The 20,715-nt window shown below is 47.1% G+C and overlaps 14 non-coding genes across 14 annotated transcripts; 6 read left to right on the forward strand and 8 right to left on the reverse strand.

Moving 5' to 3' along the window:
• Nucleotides 1-851: 851 nt before the first annotated feature.
• Trnap-cgg (transfer RNA proline (anticodon CGG)) lies at nucleotides 852-923 on the reverse strand. The gene has a single exon. It is a non-coding gene; the product is annotated as a tRNA-Pro (tRNA).
• A 235-nt stretch (nucleotides 924-1,158) lies between these two features.
• Nucleotides 1,159-1,231, forward strand: Trnav-uac (transfer RNA valine (anticodon UAC)). Its single transcript has one exon. It is a non-coding gene; the product is annotated as a tRNA-Val (tRNA).
• A 636-nt stretch (nucleotides 1,232-1,867) lies between these two features.
• Nucleotides 1,868-1,939, reverse strand: Trnap-ugg (transfer RNA proline (anticodon UGG)). The gene has a single exon. It is a non-coding gene; the product is annotated as a tRNA-Pro (tRNA).
• A 1,501-nt stretch (nucleotides 1,940-3,440) lies between these two features.
• On the forward strand, nucleotides 3,441-3,513 carry Trnav-aac (transfer RNA valine (anticodon AAC)). The gene has a single exon. It is a non-coding gene; the product is annotated as a tRNA-Val (tRNA).
• A 208-nt stretch (nucleotides 3,514-3,721) lies between these two features.
• Nucleotides 3,722-3,793, reverse strand: Trnap-cgg (transfer RNA proline (anticodon CGG)). The gene has a single exon. It is a non-coding gene; the product is annotated as a tRNA-Pro (tRNA).
• A 760-nt stretch (nucleotides 3,794-4,553) lies between these two features.
• On the reverse strand, nucleotides 4,554-4,625 carry Trnap-ugg (transfer RNA proline (anticodon UGG)). The gene has a single exon. It is a non-coding gene; the product is annotated as a tRNA-Pro (tRNA).
• A 1,501-nt stretch (nucleotides 4,626-6,126) lies between these two features.
• On the forward strand, nucleotides 6,127-6,199 carry Trnav-aac (transfer RNA valine (anticodon AAC)). The gene has a single exon. It is a non-coding gene; the product is annotated as a tRNA-Val (tRNA).
• A 208-nt stretch (nucleotides 6,200-6,407) lies between these two features.
• Trnap-cgg (transfer RNA proline (anticodon CGG)) lies at nucleotides 6,408-6,479 on the reverse strand. The gene has a single exon. It is a non-coding gene; the product is annotated as a tRNA-Pro (tRNA).
• A 760-nt stretch (nucleotides 6,480-7,239) lies between these two features.
• Nucleotides 7,240-7,311, reverse strand: Trnap-ugg (transfer RNA proline (anticodon UGG)). The gene has a single exon. It is a non-coding gene; the product is annotated as a tRNA-Pro (tRNA).
• Nucleotides 7,312-8,768: 1,457 nt separating this feature from the next.
• Nucleotides 8,769-8,841, forward strand: Trnav-aac (transfer RNA valine (anticodon AAC)). The gene has a single exon. It is a non-coding gene; the product is annotated as a tRNA-Val (tRNA).
• Nucleotides 8,842-15,151: 6,310 nt separating this feature from the next.
• Trnav-uac (transfer RNA valine (anticodon UAC)) lies at nucleotides 15,152-15,224 on the forward strand. The gene has a single exon. It is a non-coding gene; the product is annotated as a tRNA-Val (tRNA).
• A 636-nt stretch (nucleotides 15,225-15,860) lies between these two features.
• Trnap-ugg (transfer RNA proline (anticodon UGG)) lies at nucleotides 15,861-15,932 on the reverse strand. Its single transcript has one exon. It is a non-coding gene; the product is annotated as a tRNA-Pro (tRNA).
• Nucleotides 15,933-17,433: 1,501 nt separating this feature from the next.
• Nucleotides 17,434-17,506, forward strand: Trnav-aac (transfer RNA valine (anticodon AAC)). The gene has a single exon. It is a non-coding gene; the product is annotated as a tRNA-Val (tRNA).
• Nucleotides 17,507-17,714: 208 nt separating this feature from the next.
• On the reverse strand, nucleotides 17,715-17,786 carry Trnap-cgg (transfer RNA proline (anticodon CGG)). The gene has a single exon. It is a non-coding gene; the product is annotated as a tRNA-Pro (tRNA).
• Between the last annotated feature and the right edge of the window lie 2,929 nt (nucleotides 17,787-20,715).

Genomic DNA, 20,715 nt, shown 5'->3' on the forward strand with positions numbered 1-20,715 from the left:
CTAAGGGTTAAGAGAAGCCAAACGCACTAAACACTAGAAAGTCGGGAAACCGAAGCTCATAACGAAAAGATTGCGGAATGCAGTGCGGAAGCAAAACTTCGAGAAGACCAACTCTGAAGCCATCGGCGCGCTAGGAATTATTCCTCGCAAGAAGCGATCATGTAGGAAGAGCGAGCCGAGGGTGTCGCTCGACCACACAATAAATTTTTGCTTAATCCAAATTTGCAATACCGGTTCGACACTAGAATATGCGCCTTGGTTCTTCCAAAAGCGATAGTAAAAAGCACGTCGACCGCAGTGTCATTTAGGGTAGTGAGTCAGACATGGGGAGGATATAAGGCGGGTGGAATATGCAGCGACGGGGGGCATTGCAGGGCGGGCGCCGGCTTCTTGCGCTGCGGCGCGCCGGTGCCGGCGGCGGCCTGGCTGGGCTGCTGGTGCCTCCATGTAGAGCTGCCGCCGAGCCCAGGCACCGTGCCGCTAACGAAGCGATTGCCTTTGGTGACATCCTTTGCAATAACGACTGCGCGAATCGACGGTATCTCGTAAGGAAAGAAAGAGCAGCAGCTGCCGCCGAGCCCAGGCGCCGTGCCTAACACGCAGAAGGTCCCTGGTTCGATTGCGGGCGGAAACCCGTTTTCGTCGCACTCAGCAAGACACTTGCTACGATCTCTGCAGTGACCACTTAAATCAACTTCAAACGTTCCACCAGCAGGGTGCACATGGCTCAAATGAAACATGAAACTGTTTCAGAACTGGTTGTCGGATTTTAGCGCTGACTTGGAGGCCTGGAAATGCGCGAAACAGCCGCCGCCATGCGATTTGTTACCACACCGTTGTACAAAACGCAAGGGCTCGTCCGGGATTTGAACCCGGGACCTCCTGCACCCGAAGCAGGAATCATACCCCTAGACCAACGAGCCTGTCCGTTCCGAAAACGCACTGCATGTGAATGACGCCACCTTTGATGGTCTCACCCTGTAGGGCTGCAGCTCGCCCATCGTTCTCCCTGTCTGTCGCGGTTGGATTGTTTTCATCGACGTCTTTTACTATAGGAACTTCACGAATCGGAGGGAGCTCGTAGCCGATGCCCTTTCTAACACAGAAGAAAAACTGTTGCTATTACGAGTCTCCGGGTGGTACACGAAAAGAACCGTAGTTTCCGTGGTGTAGCGGTTATCACGTCTGCTTTACACGCAGAAGGTCCCCGGTTCGATCCCGGGCGGAAACACGACTTTTTTTAAACCCCTTTTCGGATTCCATTTCCGAGATAACGTCACGTCTGCATATGCAGGGATAATAAATGTCGTGTGCTACACGGATATCGCGTCATTTTACTGTCTAATGCTCTTTCTCCCATAGTGTACCGGTATTCAGTAACTCAGAACGCTCGTAGCTACATTCTGGCCGGCAACATTTATAATCCATTTCTTCAGGACTACTTCAAGTGCGCTTCATACTGGCTTTCCTGAGCTCACTGCACTCGCCTTGTCACAGCTCTGTTGAAGTGTGAACGTAACTAATAGTGAGAAACTCTTAACTACGCTCAGTCTTGTATCCCACCCTTTGGTTGTTGTCGTCGCTAATCAGATGAAGGTAGACTGCTCCACGATTGAGGTTCGTCTCCACTCACGGTACACATGTTCTGCAAAGACAACCTTTGTTTTCCGTTGCATGCAAGATTACTGTCGGCTCTTCTACAGCAATCGACCCATGTAATTTACTGGTGTCAAATTCTTGCCATATCAAACGGTCCCTTCGTCACCGTAATGCTACACAAAGCGTGCTGCGGCAGGCATCTATTCTTCATTGCAGAGCTGCAAACGTGGGTGAGCTCCACCTACTCTTCAGCACGGTCAAAACGGTAGGGCTCGTCCGCGATTTGAACCCGGGACCTCCTGCACCCAAAGCAGGAATCATACCCCTAGACCAACGAGCCACCTGCCAGTAGCAATGAAGCTAATCCCAAGCAGTCGAGCTCCGAGGAACACTAACTTCCATGTAAATCAGAAACAAAAGCGCTTTCTGAAGGCAGCGCTCACCACTGATGGGAAGAATATGAAAGGCAATGAATATAGAGTGAATAATTTCATCGCGCTCTGCAGATGAACAGACGGTGGTGTTTCACTTTCGTCATGTGCTTTCTCAGTGTCAAGGAAAGGCAAATTCACTAAAAAAAAGAACATCGGGAATCCGAAACACCAACTCATAACGAAAAGATTGCGGAATATACTGCAAGCAAAACTTCCAGAAGACCACTCCTGAAGGCGTCGGTGCCTTAAGAATTATTCCGTGCAGCAGTGATCATCTAGGAAGAGCCAACTGTACGTGTCGCTCCACCGCACAACTTTTTTTGATATTGTTGTACCTAAATTTCCATTACCTCTTCGTTACAAGAATACTGTGTGGTTTTCACCTGATCTGCTTCGTCCAGCAGCGATAGTAGTAAGTAAATCGACGACAGTTTCATTAAAAGTAGGTCAGACACAGAAACCGGAGTTACGTGTAGCTCATGTTATTATGCTTTCAAATGCAGTTCTCCGGCTGGGAGTAGTGGCGTACTCCTGTAATCCAAGCGTCCGGGAGGCCGTTGTTGTGGAAGAGCTTTGGGAACAACTACAGATTCGGCCGTTTCATCAGCTCAGGAACGACCGCGACGCCCTCATCGAGTTCTGCAGATTGACCAGATAGCAGTGCGGAATTTTCGGCTAGTGGTGGCTCGGGGTTAAGAGAAGTCGAGAGTAGTGAGCAACACTACATCGGAAAACCGAAACAGACGACTCATAACGAAAAGATTGCGGAATGTACTGCAAAAGCAAAACTTCGAGAAGACGAACTCTGAAGCGGTCGGTGCCTTAACAATCATTCCGTGCAGCAACGATAATCTGGCGAGAGCGAGGTGTGGGTGTCGCTCGGCCACACAACACATTTTATATAATGTTCTACTTATTCTAAACTTGCGTTTCCAGATCATCAGTAAAATACTGTATGATTTACACCTGGTTTCCTTCTTCCAAAAGCGATATTAAGAAGTACATCGACTGCAGCGTCATTGACGGTCGTGGGTCCGGGCGCTGGCGCGCCAGCGGTGGCCTGTCGGAGCTGCTGGTGCCTCAGTGTGGAGCTACCGCTGAGCCCGGGCTCCTCGCCGCTAACGAAGTGATTGCTTTTGGTGACATCATTTGCAATAGCGACTGCGCGAATTGACGGTACCTCGTAAGGAAAGAAAGAGTGGCTGATGTTACTGAGGACTCGGACGAGAGCATTTCCGACGATTTCTTGGGCTCTCATTCGTGATGGCATTCAGACAGGCAAGGGTGCTGTCGATTGTTGCATACGAATGCGAAATACCTGCATTGTGCGTTTCCGCAAAGTGATTTTTACGCCAAAGTTGCGATCGTCCTACAAGTTGTGTCAGATGTGGAGCACAGAGCGTAGCAGTTTCCGTGGTGTAGCGGTTATCATGTCTGCCTAACACGCAGAAGGTCCCCGGTTCGATTCCGGGCGGAAACACTTTTTCGTCGCACTCAACAAGAGCCTTGCTACAATCTCTACTCTGACCATTTAAATCAATTTCAAACGGCCCACCACCAGGGCTCAGATGATACATGAAACTCTTTCAGAACCGGCTACTTGATTTTTGTGTTAACCTGGAGGGCTGGAAATGCGCGGAACAGCCGCCGGCATGACGGTATTTGCCACACGTTTGCACAAAACGCAAGGGCTCGTCCGGGATTTGAACCCGGGACCTCCTGCACCCGAAGCAGGAATCATACCCCTAGACCAACTAGCCTGTTCGTAGCGGCCAAGCGCGGCACATGACTGACGCCTCCGTTCTTGGTATCACCATGCAGAGCTGCTGCTCACCCAGCGTTCTGCTTTACACGCAGAAGGTCCCCGGTTCGATCCCGGGCGGAAACACGACTTTTTTTAAACCCCTTTTCGGATTCCATTTCCGAGATAACGTCACGACTGCGTATGCAGGGATAATAAAAGTCGTGTGCTACACGGATATCGCGTCATTTTACTGTCTAATGCTCTTGCTCCCATAGTGTACCGGTATTCAGTAACTCAGAACGCTCGTAGCTCCTTTCTGGCCGGCAACATTTATAATCCATTTCTTCAGGACTACTTCAAGTGCGCTTCATACTGGCTTTCCTGAGCTCACTGCACTCGCCTTCTCACAGCTCTGTTGAAGTGTGAACGTAACTAATAGTGAGAATCTCTTAACTACGCTCAGTCTTGTATCCCACCCTTTTGTTGTTGTCGTCGCTAATCAGATGAAGACTGCTCCACGATTGAGGTTCGTCTCCACTCACGGTACACATGTTCTGCAAAGACAACCTTTGTTTTCCGTTGCATGCAAGATTACTGTCGGCTCTTCTACAGCAATCGACCCATGTAATTTACTGGTGTCAGATTCTTGCCATATCAAACGGTCCCTTCATCACCGTAGTGCTACACAAAGCGTGCTGCGGCAGGCATCTATTCTTCATTGCAGAGCTGCAAACGTGGGTTAGCTCCACCTACTCTTCAGCACGGTCAAAACGGTAGGGCTCGTCCGGGATTTGAACCCGGGACCTCCTGCACCCAAAGCAGGAATCATACCCCTAGACCAACGAGCCACCTGCCAGTAGCAATGAAGCTAATCCCAAGCAGTCCAGCTCCGAGGAACACTAACTTCCATGAAAATCAGAAACAAAAGCGCTTTCTGAAGGCAGCGCTCACCACTGATGGGAAGAATATGAAAGGCAATGAATATAGAGTGAATAATTTCATCGCGCTCTGCAGATGTACAGACGGTGGTGTTTCACTTTCGTCATGTGCTTTCTCAGTGTCAAGGGAAGGCAAATGCACTAAACAAAAGAACATCGGGAATCCGAAACACCAACTCATAACGAAAAGATTGCGGAATATACTGCAAGCAAAACTTCCAGAAGACCACTCCTGAAGGCGTCGGTGCCTTAACAATTATTCCGTGCAGCAATGATCATCTAGGAAGAGCCAACTGTACGTGTCGCTCCACCACACAACTTTTTTTGATATTGTTTTACCTAAATTTCCATTACCTCTTCGTTACAAGAATACTGTGTGGTTTTCACCTGATCTGCTTCGTCCAGCAGCGATAGTAGTAAGTAAATCGACGACAGTTTCATTAAAAGTAGGTCAGACACAGAAACCGGAGTTACGTGTAGCTCATGTTATTATGCTTTCAAATGCAGTTCTCCGGCTGGGAGTAGTGGCGTACTCCTGTAATCCAAGCGTCCGGGAGGCCGTTGTTGTGGAAGAGCTTTGGGAACAACTACAGATTCGGCCGTTTCATCAGCTCAGGAACGACCGCGACGCCCTCATCGAGTTCTGCAGATTGACCAGATAGCAGTGCGGAATTTTCGGCTAGTGGTGGCTCGGGGTTAAGAGAAGTCGAGAGTAGTGAGCAACACTACATCGGAAAACCGAAACAGACGACTCATAACGAAAAGATTGCGGAATGTACTGCAAAAGCAAAACTTCGAGAAGACGAACTCTGAAGCGGTCGGTGCCTTAACAATCATTCCGTGCAGCAACGATAATCTGGCGAGAGCGAGGTGTGGGTGTCGCTCGGCCACACAACACATTTTATATAATGTTCTACTTATTCTAAACTTGCGTTTCCAGATCATCAGTAAAATACTGTATGATTTACACCTGGTTTCCTTCTTCCAAAAGCGATATTAAGAAGTACATCGACTGCAGCGTCATTGACGGTCGTGGGTCCGGGCGCTGGCGCGCCAGCGGTGGCCTGTCGGAGCTGCTGGTGCCTCAGTGTGGAGCTACCGCTGAGCCCGGGCTCCTCGCCGCTAACGAAGTGATTGCTTTTGGTGACATCATTTGCAATAGCGACTGCGCGAATTGACGGTACCTCGTAAGGAAAGAAAGAGTGGCTGATGTTACTGAGGACTCGGACGAGAGCATTTCCGACGATTTCTTGGGCTCTCATTCGTGATGGCATTCAGACAGGCAAGGGTGCTGTCGATTGTTGCATACGAATGCGAAATACCTGCATTGTGCGTTTCCGCAAAGTGATTTTTACGCCAAAGTTGCGATCGTCCTACAAGTTGTGTCAGATGTGGAGCACAGAGCGTAGCAGTTTCCGTGGTGTAGCGGTTATCATGTCTGCCTAACACGCAGAAGGTCCCCGGTTCGATTCCGGGCGGAAACACTTTTTCGTCGCACTCAACAAGAGCCTTGCTACAATCTCTACTCTGACCATTTAAATCAATTTCAAACGGCCCACCACCAGGGCTCAGATGATACATGAAACTCTTTCAGAACCGGCTACTTGATTTTTGTGTTAACCTGGAGGGCTGGAAATGCGCGGAACAGCCGCCGGCATGACGGTATTTGCCACACGTTTGCACAAAACGCAAGGGCTCGTCCGGGATTTGAACCCGGGACCTCCTGCACCCGAAGCAGGAATCATACCCCTAGACCAACTAGCCTGTTCGTAGCGGCCAAGCGCGGCACATGACTGACGCCTCCGTTCTTGGTATCACCATGCAGAGCTGCTGCTCACCCAGCGTTCTGCTTTACACGCAGAAGGTCCCCGGTTCGATCCCGGGCGGAAACACGACTTTTTTTAAACCCCTTTTCGGATTCCATTTCCGAGATAACGTCACGACTGCGTATGCAGGGATAATAAAAGTCGTGTGCTACACGGATATCGCGTCATTTTACTGTCTAATGCTCTTGCTCCCATAGTGTACCGGTATTCAGTAACTCAGAACGCTCGTAGCTCCTTTCTGGCCGGCAACATTTATAATCCATTTCTTCAGGACTACTTCAAGTGCGCTTCATACTGGCTTTCCTGAGCTCACTGCACTCGCCTTCTCACAGCTCTGTTGAAGTGTGAACGTAACTAATAGTGAGAATCTCTTAACTACGCTCAGTCTTGTATCCCACCCTTTTGTTGTTGTCGTCGCTAATCAGATGAAGACTGCTCCACGATTGAGGTTCGTCTCCACTCACGGTACACATGTTCTGCAAAGACAACCTTTGTTTTCCGTTGCATGCAAGATTACTGTCGGCTCTTCTACAGCAATCGACCCATGTAATTTACTGGTGTCAGATTCTTGCCATATCAAACGGTCCCTTCATCACCGTAGTGCTACACAAAGCGTGCTGCGGCAGGCATCTATTCTTCATTGCAGAGCTGCAAACGTGGGTGAGCTCCACCTACTCTTCAGCACGGTCAAAACGGTAGGGCTCGTCCGGGATTTGAACCCGGGACCTCCTGCACCCAAAGCAGGAATCATACCCCTAGACCAACGAGCCACCTGCCAGTAGCAATGAAGCTAATCCCAAGCAGTCCAGCTCCGAGGAACACTAACTTCCATGAAAATCAGAAACAAAAGCGCTTTCTGAAGGCAGCGCTCACCACTGATGGGAAGAATATGAAAGGCAATGAATATAGAGTGAATAATTTCATCGCGCTCTGCAGATGTACAGACGGTGGTGTTTCACTTTCGTCATGTGCTTTCTCAGTGTCAAGGGAAGGCAAATGCACTAAACAAAAGAACATCGGGAATCCGAAACACCAACTCATAACGAAAAGATTGCGGAATATACTGCAAGCAAAACTTCCAGAAGACCACTCCTGAAGGCGTCGGTGCCTTAACAATTATTCCGTGCAGCAATGATCATCTAGGAAGAGCCAATTGTACGTGTCGCTCCACCACACAACTTTTTTTGATATTGTTTTACCTAAATTTCCATTACCTCTTCGTTACAAGAATACTGTGTGGTTTTCACCTGATCTGCTTCGTCCAGCAGCGATAGTAGTAAGTAAATCGACGACAGTTTCATTAAAAGTAGGTCAGACACAGAAATCGGAGTTACGTGTAGCTCATGTTATTACGCTTTCAAATGCAGTTCTCCGGCTAGGAGTAGTGGCGTACTCCTGTAATCCAAGCGTCTGGGAGGCCGTTGTTGTGGAAGAGATCTGGGAACAACTACAGATTCGGCCGTTTCATCAGCTCAGGAACGACCGCGACGCCCTCATCGAGTTCTGCAGATTGACCAGATAGCAGTGCGGAATTTTCGGCTAGTGGTGGCTCGGGGTTAAGAGAAGTCAAGAGCAGTGAGCAAAACTACATCGGGAAACCGAAACAGACGACTCATAACGAAAAGATTTCGGAATGTACTGCAAAAGCAAAACTTCGAGAAGACGAACTCTGAAGCCGTCGGTGCCTTAACAATCATTCCGTGCAGCAACGATAATCTGGCGAGAGCGAGGCGTGGCTGTCGCTCGACCACACAACACATTTTATATAATGTTCTACTTATTCTAAACTTGCGTTTCCAGATCATCAGTAAAATACTGTGTGATTTACACCTGGTTTCCTTCTTCCAAAAGCGATATTAAGAAGTGCATCGACTGCAGCGTCATTGACGGTTCGTGGGTCCGGGCGCCGGCGCGCCAGCGGTGGCCTGTCGGAGCTGCTGGTGCCTCCATGTAGAGGTACTGACATCATTTGCAATAGCGACTGCGCGAATTGACGGTACCTCGTACGGAAAGAATGAGTAGCTGATGCTGCTGAGGACTCGGCCGCGAGCATTTCCGACGACTTCTTGGGCTGTCATTCGTGATGGCATTCAGACAGGCAAGGGTGCTGTCGATTGTTGCATACGAATGCGAAATACCTGGATTGTGCGTTTCCGCAAAGTGAGTTTTACGCCAAAGTTGCGATCGTCCTACAAGTTGTGTCAGATGTGGAGCACAGAGCGTAGCAGTTTCCGTGGTGTAGCGGTTATCACGTCTGCCTAACACGCAGAAGGTCCCCGGTTCGATTCCGGGCGGAAACAATTTTTCGTCGCACTCAACAAGACCCTTGCTACAATCTCTACTGTGACCATTTAAATCAATTTCAAACGGCCCACCACCAGGGCTCAGATGATACATGAAACTCTTTCAGAACCGGCTACTTGGTTTTTGTGCTTACCTGGAGGGCTGGAAATGCGCGGAACAGCCGCCGGCATGACGGTAGTTGCCACACGTTTGCACAAAACGGAAGGGCTCGTCCGGGATTTGAACCCGGGACCTCCTGCACCCGAAGCAGGAATCATACCCCTTTTTTTTTACTTTTTTTTTATTGTATTTTACTAAAACATACATTTCAAGTATTCAACAGTACAATTAATTATTAAACCATTTGCAACATTAAAAAAAGAACCAGTTTTAAACTATTTATATGCTAAATAAGTCTAATACAGTAATAATGGTAAAACAAACTTTAAAAGTGGTTACAGTATAACTTTGCTCAAGATAACTGAGATTATTCTAGGTGCAAACTATTGTCACCCAATCAGTGGGTTTGTCTACAAAGTTGAATTCACTGTTTAATTTGTAAACTGTCCATTGAATAAAAAATAATAGCATATTTAATACCAGTTTTCTTGACTATGAACCAGTTTAAATACAATCCAATTAAACACATAACAATAACACACACAAAAAACAAAAAAACAAAAAAAAACAAAAAAAAACAAAAAAGAAAGTTCCGGAAGCAAGATTAAAGTAAATAATAATAAGGAACCAAGTGACTTATTTTTCTTCTGTTCGTTCTCGTTCAAGGTGTTGTAGTGGTTTCACATATTTAACCAACGCCCATTCTTTCAAAAATGATCTTCAGCATGTTGCCATAGTGCTTCTTGTGGTTGCGATACGTGCTGATTTTTGCATATTCACACTTCATGTAAACGCGGAATTCTATCTCGTTGTCCGACCCAAGTGTGTGGATGACATAACTAACATATTTTCCCAGTAACCAGCTAATAGCATTGGTTTTTAATTTCGGAAAGTATGTCATGTCCGGTCTCAGGAGGAGCGACGGCGTTATATATTGCGTAGAGGATCTGGTGAGAAAGGCGATTTGTTGCCTGATCCAATTCCAGTTATGCACATTGCCACCACAGGTGAATCTGTGGCTGAGTGTATCCACCAGATTGCATTTTCCACAAAGGTGTGTCTGGTTTAAACCGATCCCATATAGTCTCTCGTTGGTGCTGATGACATTATTAACTGTTTTGTACCATTCGGAAATAGCGTCTGTAGATAGCCCGGCATAGTTGATGTTCCGCCATACAGCTTTCCAGTCACAATTTGGGAATTTCGTTTCAATTTTGTTTCTACCCTCATTAAACTTCCTTTCAAGTATGATGTCGCGCGCTGTGATACGTGTGTTGCTTCTGATTTCGTCACTAAGATAACTTGCTTCGAGGAAAAAGTTCCTCACATACTGCAGACGGGCATTAATCCTTCGCACATCAATCGGTGCTTGCAGGCTATGGGGTGTCACAGCCTCAAAGAGCTTTGCGGTTATACATTGTGGAAGTTCTCTAAGTATATGGAAAGTCCGTTTGAGGAACAGAGCAGACGCTTTATTGCGAATATCCACCAAACCGAGGCCCCCGTTTCTGACATCCTGTATAACCGTAGTCGCACCAACCCTGAATATGTCTCCTCTCCATAAATAATTGGTAAAAGTGGACATGATCCCTTTCGCTACTAGTTTAGGGATTGGAAATACCTGCGCAGTGAAATACGCTTTAGACAAAACGCAGGAGTTGATGAATCTGACTTTTTGCACCAGGTCCATAGTTCGATGGATGTTCTCCATTACAGCACCATGAACTTTCCTCCTAGTTTCCGTCCAGTTAAAAGCAGCCATCCGCATCGGACATGCCATTAAGGTGATTCCCAAAGTTTTATGTTTGTTGTCTTGTTTTGCCCATGCCAGTCGAAGGTGATCTAGGCCCCGTAGATTCAATATTTGACTTTTGTTTTCATTTGCTGTCGCTCCCGACGCTAGACAATATCTTTGGATTTCTCTTTCCAGTGTAACTGTCTCCTCCTTATTCCTTATTACAACGCCCACGTCATCAGCATAAGCTCGTATGACAGTTTTCTCACCACTCAATGTTATGCCTGTTAATCTTGCGTGGACAGTGCGGAGGAAGGGCTCTAAAGATACTGAAAATAAAAACATTGATAAGGGACTGCCCTGTGGAACCCCTCGCCTTATCTGTATGGGTTTAGATGTTTGGCCATTGATTGCTATTTTCGCATTTACACCTGTTGCAATATTTCTTAGCATGTTCACAATCTGGGGGTGGAAATCCATTCTTGACAGCGTCGCAAAGAGGTATCTATGACTAACGCAGTCAAAAGCTTTGTTGAAATCTATAAAGATTAAAGCACATTTTATACTTGTCACTGAGGTAATTGCAATGACGTCTCTGTATGCAGATAGACTTTCGAATATCGTTCTGGTCGGAGAGCAAGATTGGTGATGACTCAATATTTTGTTGGAAAAGGCAGAGAGTCTTTTGTTGATAATACGCGAAATTATTTTGTAATCAGAATTTAGTAGCGAAAGAGGCCTAAAATTGTTTAAGTTGGTTTTGCCTTTACTCTTAGGAATCAGTACTATTTTACTTTCCTTAAACTCTGCAGGGACCGGTTTTCCGTTCAGGACCTCATTTGCCATGGAAGTGATCTTGTCCCCAATTATAGACCAGTAGCGGGCATAAAACTCCACAGGGAGGCCATCAAGTCCCGGAGATTTGTTGAGAGGTGAGTTACGCACTGCCTCATGCACTTCATCTTTAGTAATAGGTGACAGGATGTCAGCGTTGTCTGTTCCCGACAATTGTGGACCTAAAATAGTGAGAAAGTCCTCGAGAGCTGCATCTTCCACTGTGGTAGGGGCATATAAGGTTTCATAGTACCTGTGGACTTCGTCCAGTATTTGTTTCTGGCATGTGAGCCTCGTACCAGTATGCGTCTGGATTTCATCAATTAAAGTTAGACGTCTGTTTTTAGCATGCCGCACCAAGTGATACAGAGAAGCTGTTTCATCTGCTTTCATGTGGCTTTCGATTTAATTTTGAGTCCCTCCATCTGTTGCCGTTTAATGCTTAATAACTTGGCTTTTATTTTTTTGATATCATTTAGACGAATTACGTCATCATGGGCCTGTTGATATAAGTCTCTTAAAACTTTATAATAAAACTCCATTGTATTCCTCAACTCCCTGTGCCTCGCTGCACTATACTGCATGACAACTTTCCGCAGCCTTGGTTTAGCCCTCCTTGTCCACCAGTCAATGACTGTTGGGTGCTTGTCTACTGTGTGGAGGCACATAGTCCACGCAAACCTTATTTCCTGTTCCAGTTCTTCGTCAGTTAAAACAGAGATATTTAAGTTCCATTGGCCTCTGAATCGACGGGTTCGCTGTACACTTAGATTAAAGCAAGTTAAAAGTGTACTGTGATCGCTAAAATACACTGGAATAGTCTCAACGTTTAATAAATAATTTTGCAAATTTGGTGACACGTAAATTCTATCTAGTCTGCTACGGGAGTGGCTGGTTATATACGTGAACCCGACTGACGTCGGGTGCTGAAGTTCCCACACATCCTTAAGGTGTAGATCACTTACTAACTTTTTTAACTGTGGCGAGTAGTTGAAGTTGGGTTGTTGATCTTTCTGGTTTAAAACACAGTTAAAATCTCCACCTAGTATAAGAGAACACGGATTTTTCCTCAATAAATAAATCAGTTCATCTTGAAAAAACTTCGCACGATCCAATTTGTGGGAAGTTCCTGATGGGGCGTAAAGGTTAATCACTGTCACATCGAAAATTTTTATGCCTATGGCTCTTCCTGATTCTAGTCGTTCGATTTCAGTCACCGGAATGCCTTCCCTTATAAGAATGGCTGTACCGATATTGTTTTCCATAGAAACATTCACAATTTCAAAAAAGCCTGGGATCCGAAATTCCGTTATCGCAACTTCTTGTAGCAACGCGATATCTGTTCCGGACTGGTACAAGAATTCTTTTAGTGCTGCCAATTTCAAGGGTGACTGTATTTTATTAATGTTAATAGTCGTAATGCTATAAGCTTGCAGCACAGACATACCGGAAGAAGCTATTTGGGATGAGGTTCGGTATGATTATAGCAGCAAACGTGCTTCCCTACAAGGCACGATCTTTACAAGCTGTGTGCTCATTACATGTACTAACTGCCTAGAAAAATTTGCACTGCTTTTAAACAAATAGCTTGAGAAGAAAAGTATCCTGAAATCCTGACAATGCATTGCTATAAGTCACTGTGGCCATTCTCTTTCTCCTCGTCAGTGTTGGCCCTGATGACTTCATATTTAATATTCTTTTTCTTGATGTCTTTCTTCTCTGGTGTGACTTTCGCTTGATGACGCGTGACAGCAAGACCCGGTGTCTGTCGCAGCCGCCGGCGGTGGCTAAATGGGGCAACGGCCGTGGCTTGCGGGTCGTCAATGTTTGGTTCCGGCGTGGTGTCTGTTGTGTTGTTTTGCTGACGAGGCGGTAATGCTTGTGTATTTCCTCCTTCGGCGCGGCGTTGCGCTTCGGAGTCAGCAGGTTCTTTACCTGGTACTTCCTCGTACGGTTTGCACTGCATGGGTTGTGCACTTGATGCGGTTATTTCAGCCGTGACCTCAGGCTCAGGGTCACATTTCCGTGAAAAATCACTATCCGCTGCGTCACTATCTGTTCGTGGCGGTGTAAGTCCTTGTGCGGAAGTGGGAGCCACATCGACCGTCATTCCATCTCCTTTTTCCACTTCTAACAGATCTTCAGGACTGGGCTTCGGCCTCCTGGCAACGGGTGTTTCACAGGAAGAGTCCTCATCAACATTTCTTTCAGCGTCCTCTAGAGGACGCTTTTTTGTGAGAATCTCGCTGTCACGGGACGGAATTTCAGCAGTTAATGCAGGTTTTAAAGACGGAAAGTCATTAACATTAAGTGCAACATTTTCAGAGGTAGTAACAGGATCCACGACCGCCGCCGGCTCTGTTGTATTACTGGCTGGCAACAAATCGTTGAGTGTCAATTTCCGGCGTTGCGTAAGGTTATTTGTTAGCACAAATACACGGCGAGGGCAGTCCTGACGGAGGTGACCAGACTCGTTACATACATGACATGTAGGGGTTTGCCCTGAGTACATAACATGCGCCTTGTGCCCGTCAACAAAGATGTGGGAGGGAATGTTTGCTTTCACTTCCATCTCCACGGAGCGAATGCCGTTAAAGCACTGCAGCTTGAAATGCGAAGCCCACCTTTCGTTGACTATTTGCCTGACAACCCCATACTTTGATAGGACATCTTTAATTTTCGAATTGTCTACTTCTATGGGAATATTCAAAACCCTAACATTCCTAATTACAGAATCTGAATTCCGGAGTTTGACAGTACTTTTAGTACCATCACGGTGTATAAATTCCGTTTCATAACCAAATTTTGCCAGAAAGCGGTCTACACTCGCGGAATCATTAAACTTTACAAAAATGCAGTATTCATCACAGTCCAGCTGCATGGTATGAACAGATTCAGAATGAAGGCCAATTACCTCGGTAATCCAGTCGTGTATTTCAAGTGCAGAGGGCTGTACTCGACGGGTGTACTTGTCGAAGGTGAAAATCACGGTGTTTTTTCTCACGGAGTTTGCCATGGTGTTCTGCAGCGAAGAAATCTCGGACACCGCCGAAATCCCAACGGCACTTCGTAGAAAGATGACACGAAAGAAGACCAAATGCTCAATTGATAACGCTTAATTCACGTGCAAAACGTCAATAAACGAGCACAAGACACGAAAACACTGGCGTAAACACTGAACGTTCACGGAGCAAACTTGAGGAGCATGCGACCGCTGCGGCAGCTAATGCCAGACTACGGCTACTTGGTTCTTGTGCTTACCTGGAGGGCTGGAAATGCGCGGAACAGCCGCCGGCATGACGGTAGTTGCCACACATTTGCACAAAACGCAAGGGCTCGTCTGGGATTTGAAACCGGGACCTCCTGCACCCGAAGCGGGAATCATACCCCTAGACCAACGAGCCTGTTCGTAGCGTCTAAGCGCTGCACATGACTGCCGCCTCCGTTCTTGGTATCACCATGCAGAGCTGCCGCTCACCCAGCGTTTTCCCTGGCTGTTGCGGTTTGATTGTTTTCATCGATGTCTTTTACAATAGCAACTTCTAGAATCGGAGGGAGCTCGTTGCCGATGCCTTTGCTTACGCAGGAAAAGTCTGTTGCCACTACGGGTTTCTAGGTAGAACAGCCGCACAGCCGTCGTTTCCGTGGTGTAGCGGTTATCACGTCTGCTTTACACGCAGAAGGTCCCCGGTTCGATCCCGGGCGGAAACACGACTTTTTTTAAACCCCTTTTCGGATTCCATTTCCGAGATAACGTCACGTCTGCGTATGCAGGGATAATAAATGTCGTGTGCTACACGGATATCGCGTCATTTTACTGTCAAATGCTCTTGCTCCCATAGTGTACCGGTATTCAGTAACTCAGAGCGCTCGTAGATCCATTCTGGCCGGCAACATTTATAATCCATTTCTTCAGGACTACTTCAAGTGCGCTTCATACTGGCTTTCCTGAGCTCACTGCACTCGCCTTGTCACAGCTCTGTTGAAGTGTGAACGTAACTAATAATGAGAATCTCTTAACTACGCTCAGTCTTGTATCCCACCCTTTGGTTGTTGTCGTCGCTAATCAGATGAAGGTAGACTGCTCCACGATTGAGGTTCGTCTCCACTCACGGTGCACATGTTCTGCAAAGACAACCTTTGTTTTCCGTTGCATGCAAGATTTCTGTCGGCTCTTCTACAGCAATCGACCCATGTAATTTACTGGTGTCAGATTCTTGCCATATCAAACGGTCCCTTCATCACCGTAGTGCTACACAAAGCGTGCTGCGGCAGGCATCTATTCTTCATTGCAGAGCTGCAAACGTGGGTGAGCTCCACCTACTCTTCAGCACGGTCAAAACGGTAGGGCTCGTCCGGGATTTGAACCCGGGACCTCCTGCACCCAAAGCAGGAATCATACCCCTAGACCAACGAGCCACCTGCCAGTAACAATGAAGCTAATCCCAAGCAGTCCATCTCCGAGGAACACTACCTTCCATGTAAATCAGAAACAAAAGCGCTTTCTGAAGGCAGCGCTCACCACTGATGGGAAGAATATGAAAGGCAATGAATATAGAGTGAATAATTTCATCGCGCTCTGCAGATGAACAGACGGTGGTGTTTCACTTTCGTCATGTGCTTTCTCAGTGTCAAGGGAAGGCAAATGCACTAAACAAAAGAACATCGGGAATCCGAAACACCAACTCATAACGAAAAGATTGCGGAATATACTGCAAGCAAAACTTCCAGAAGACCACTCCTGAAGGCGTCGGTGCCTTAAGAATTATTCCGTGCAACAATGATCATCTAGGAAGAGCCAACTGCACGTGTCGCTCCACCACACAACTTTTTTTGATATTGTTTTACCTAAATTTCCATTACCTCTTCGTTACAAGAATACTGTGTGGTTTTCACCTGATCTGCTTCGTCCAGCAGCGATAGTAGTAAGTAAATCGACGACAGTTTCATTAAAAGTAGGTCAGACACAGAAATCGGAGTTACGTGTAGCTCATGTTATTACGCTTTCAAATGCAGTTCTCCGGCTGGGAGTAGTGGCGTACTCCTGTAATCCAAGCGTCTGGGAGGCCGTTGTTGTGGAAGAGATCTGGGAACAACTACAGATTCGGCCGTTTCATCAGCTCAGGAAAGACCGCGACGCCCTTATCGAGTTCTGCAGATTGACCAGATAGCAGTGCGGAATTTTCGGCTAGTGGTGGCTCGGGGTTAAGAGAGGTCGAGAGCAGTGAGCAAAACTACATCGGGAAACCGAAACAGACGACTCATAACGAAAAGATTGCGGAATGTACTGCAAAAGCAAAACTTCGGGAAGACGAACTCTGAAGCCGTCGGTGCCTTAACAATCATTCCGTGCAGCAACGATAATCTGGCGAGAGCGAGGCGTGGCTGTCGCTCGACCACACAACACATTTTATATAATGTTCTACTTATTCTAAACTTGCGTTTCCAGATCATCAGTAAAATACTGTGTGATTTACACCTGGTTTCCTTCTTCCAAAAGCGATATTAAGAAGTACATTGACTGCAGCATCATTGACGGTCGTGGGTCCGGGCGCCGGCGCGCCAGCGGTGGCCTGACGGAGCTGCTGGTGCCTCCATGTAGAGCTACCGCTGAGCCCGGGCTCCTCGCCGCTAACGAAGTGATTGCTTTCGGTGACATCATTTGCAGTAGCGACTGCGCGAATTGACGGTACCTCGTACGGAAAGAATGAGTAGCTGATGCTGCTGAGGACTCGGCCGCGAGCATTTCCGACGACTTCTTGGGCTCTCATTCGTGATGGCATTCAGACAGGCAAGGGTGCTGTCGATTGTTGCATACGAATGCGAAATACCTGCATTGTGCGTTTCCGCAAAGTGATTTTTACGCCAAAGTTGCGATCGTCCTACAAGTTGCGTCAGATGTGGAGCACAGAGCGTAGCAGTTTCCGTGGTGTAGCGGTTATCACGTCTGCCTAACACGCAGAAGGTCCCCGGTTCGGTTCCGGACGGAAACAATTTTTCGTCGCACTCAACAAGACCCTTGCTACAATCTCTACTGTTACCATTTAAATCAATTTCAAACGGCCCACCACCAGGGCTCAGATGATACATGAAACTCTTTCAGAACCGGCTACTTGGTTTTTGTGTTTACCTGGAGGGCTGGAAATGCGCGGAACAGCCGCCGGCATGACAGTAGTTGCCACACGTTTGCACAAAACGCAAGGGCTCGTCCGGGATTTGAACCCGGGACCTCCTGCACCCGAAGCAGGAATCATACCCCTAGACCAACGAGCCTGTTCGTAGCGTCTAAGCGCTGCACATGACTGACGCCTCCGTTCTTGGTATCACCATGCAGAGCTGCCGCTCACCCAGCGTTTTCCCTGGCTGTTGCGGTTTGATTGTTTTCATCGATGTCTTTTACAATAGCAACTTCTAGAATCGGAGGGAGCTCGTAGCCGATGCCTTTGCTTACGCAGGAAAAATCTGTTGCCACTACGGGTTTCTAGGTAGAACAGCCGCAGAGCCGTCGTTTCCGTGGCGTCATTCCGGCTTTCGCTGTCGCCGCGGTCGGACGTGCTAGCTGGTTGCTCCGCTTCGCCGGTGTCGTTGCCAGTGTTTACTGTTTGCCGTTGTGTGTTTCTGTGTTCCGAGTGATTCACGTGCATTGTACTTTTTTTGTGGTCGTCCTTTTCGTCAGCAACTTGCCGATCTTGTACGGGATTCGGACTTGACCGGATTCCATACAGCTGCAGCGCCATGTCTACCACCATCCGGAAAAACACCCTGGTTTTTGGCTTTGACAAGGATACCCGCCGAGTTCAACCGACCGCCCTCGAGATTCACGACTGGCTAACCGAGGTAATAGGCATCACTTCTGATTCTGTGCACACCACCCAGCTAGATTCTGATCGTTATTGCGTGTTTGTCAAGTTTCTCAGTCCAGTAGCAGTTGATCGACTTATTGAAAAAATCGGCAAACAAGTCCCTTTTGTTCGTCGCGACGGCACCACTAGTATGGTTACTGTAACACGTGCCGATACATCGATTCAGACAGTTAGAGTACTTAACTTGCCCATAGAGATTGACAATGCTAAAATTAAAGATGCACTTTCTAAGTTTGGTGAGGTTAAAGAAATTGTCAACGAAAAGTGGTCGTCTCGCTACAAATTACAATGTTTCAATGGGATTAGATCTGTGGACATGGAAGTAAAAATGAACATTCCTTCTCACATCACGGTTGACGGTTATAAGGCTCACATTATATATTCTGGTCAAGCCCCCACCTGCCATATCTGCAATGAACTAGGCCATCTTCGCCAGGACTGCCCCCGCCGAGTTTTTGTCTTAAAAAATAATCTCCAGCCGCGGCGTAGATTAACACTTAACGAGGTAATGGCAGTAGATACTTCTGGTTCTTCTGCAGACCCTGATGTTGATGCTCCCCAGGCAACTACCTCCGAGACCCCGCCCATAACTGCTGATGCGTTTCCACCACTCGTAGGACGGCAAACTGCTGCGCCAGTTTGTCTTGAAAGTGAATCTCAGCAAAAGAAAAGGCCGCTGGAACGTAGTGATGAGCAGTCAGATGAGGAAGTATCTCCCGCGACTCCTGCAGCCCGGAAACCAAAACCATCAACCGCGGAGGATTTAGTACCAGATGATGTTATGCGGGTCGATTTTGAAGCCAGTGCGGATGGACTTGAGGGGATGCCGAATTCTGAGACGCCGGGTCATGAACAGGAACCTCCAATTTTGAGTGCCGTGCCCGAAGGACAACAACCGCTACAACGCGCACACAGTGAGGAAGTGTTGTGTCAACAACGCGCTACAGCTGACGCCCGACAACAAGTTTCGGGCGGAAGTAAACAGGTGCAAGTGTTTACCAACCTGCCAGCTGCCGGCGGCAGTGCTGCGACAACGACACGACCGCGTCTCAAAGAATCCACAAAAACTTCGGGACCTCAAAACGCCCCACGACGAAGGCTCAATCCACAGCCAAATCTCTCCGCTCCTCGCAACAAGGGAAATTCCACTTCCTCGCAAGCGGATGTAGTACCCCGAAATGTTAGTTATGAAATTGTGAGGGAACGATCCGGTGATGACAACAGCAAAGAACTCGGCGAAGCCCATCCTCCACAGTAGTAATTTCGTTGGTACAAGGCTTGTTCCATGCTGTCGCCTACGGTTGCAAAGCTTCTTTGTGTTTTTTCTGTCCTTTTCTCCGGTTATGGTTCACAGCATTCACTGTGTCGTTTTTGCTACAATCGGCTTATGATTCGTAGTGTATCACTTGTTATCGTTTTTATTTCGCTTCTTGATCCACTAATCCTCTCATGGCTGCTCACATTATACCTTTGTTAATTCCGCAGCCGGCACTCTTGAGCTCGATGCCATCGTTTTATTATACTTTTACATCTCATTACCTATATGCTACAGGCCTATACTATCACCTCCCTTAATATCAATAGGATTACGCCAGAGTTAAAACTTGCTTTATTAAAACAATTTTTGTTTGACTCTGGTACAGATATTGCCCTTTTACAAGAGGTTGCAACATGGCAAATTAACATTCCCGGCTATGTTGCAATAATCAATTTCGCTCCTGAATTCAGTGCTGGCACAGCGATTTTAGTTAGGGAAGGAATACCTATAACCGATGTCGAAAAGTTAGACTCTGGACGGGGCATAGGCGTGAATATCATGGGCGTCAGTGTAATCAATCTGTATGCACCATCTGGAAGTACACGGCGCGCTGACAGATCGAAGTTTTTTAAGGAGGATATCATTTACTTACTGCGGAGAGACTCGCCAAACTTGATCATTGCCGGCGATTTTAATTGTGTATTGCACCATAAAGATCAATCCCCCAATTTTAATTATTCCCCTGAATTAAACTTTCTTGTTTCTCAAATGAAACTGAGGGACGCGTGGGAAGTTAAGTATCCCACGCTTGTGAAATACACGCACATTTCACATAATTCCAGTAGCAGGATTGATAGAATCTATATGTCAAGTCACATAGTGCGGAATTTGTTACAAGTGGAAATCACTCCAGTCAGCTTCTCTGATCACTGTAGTGTGAGCGCCTGCATAAACTTAGACCGGCAACCAACTCACTGGTTTAGGAATCAGTGGAGCATGAATGTCGGCCTTTTACCAGACGACGAGCTCGAGGTCGAATTAAAGACAGCTTGGGAATTTTGCTTGCGCTCTGTACACAACT

This window comes from Schistocerca cancellata, unplaced genomic scaffold (genome assembly GCF_023864275.1).
Source record: "Schistocerca cancellata isolate TAMUIC-IGC-003103 unplaced genomic scaffold, iqSchCanc2.1 HiC_scaffold_1078, whole genome shotgun sequence".
In the NCBI taxonomy this organism is placed as follows: Eukaryota; Metazoa; Arthropoda; class Insecta; order Orthoptera; family Acrididae; genus Schistocerca; species Schistocerca cancellata.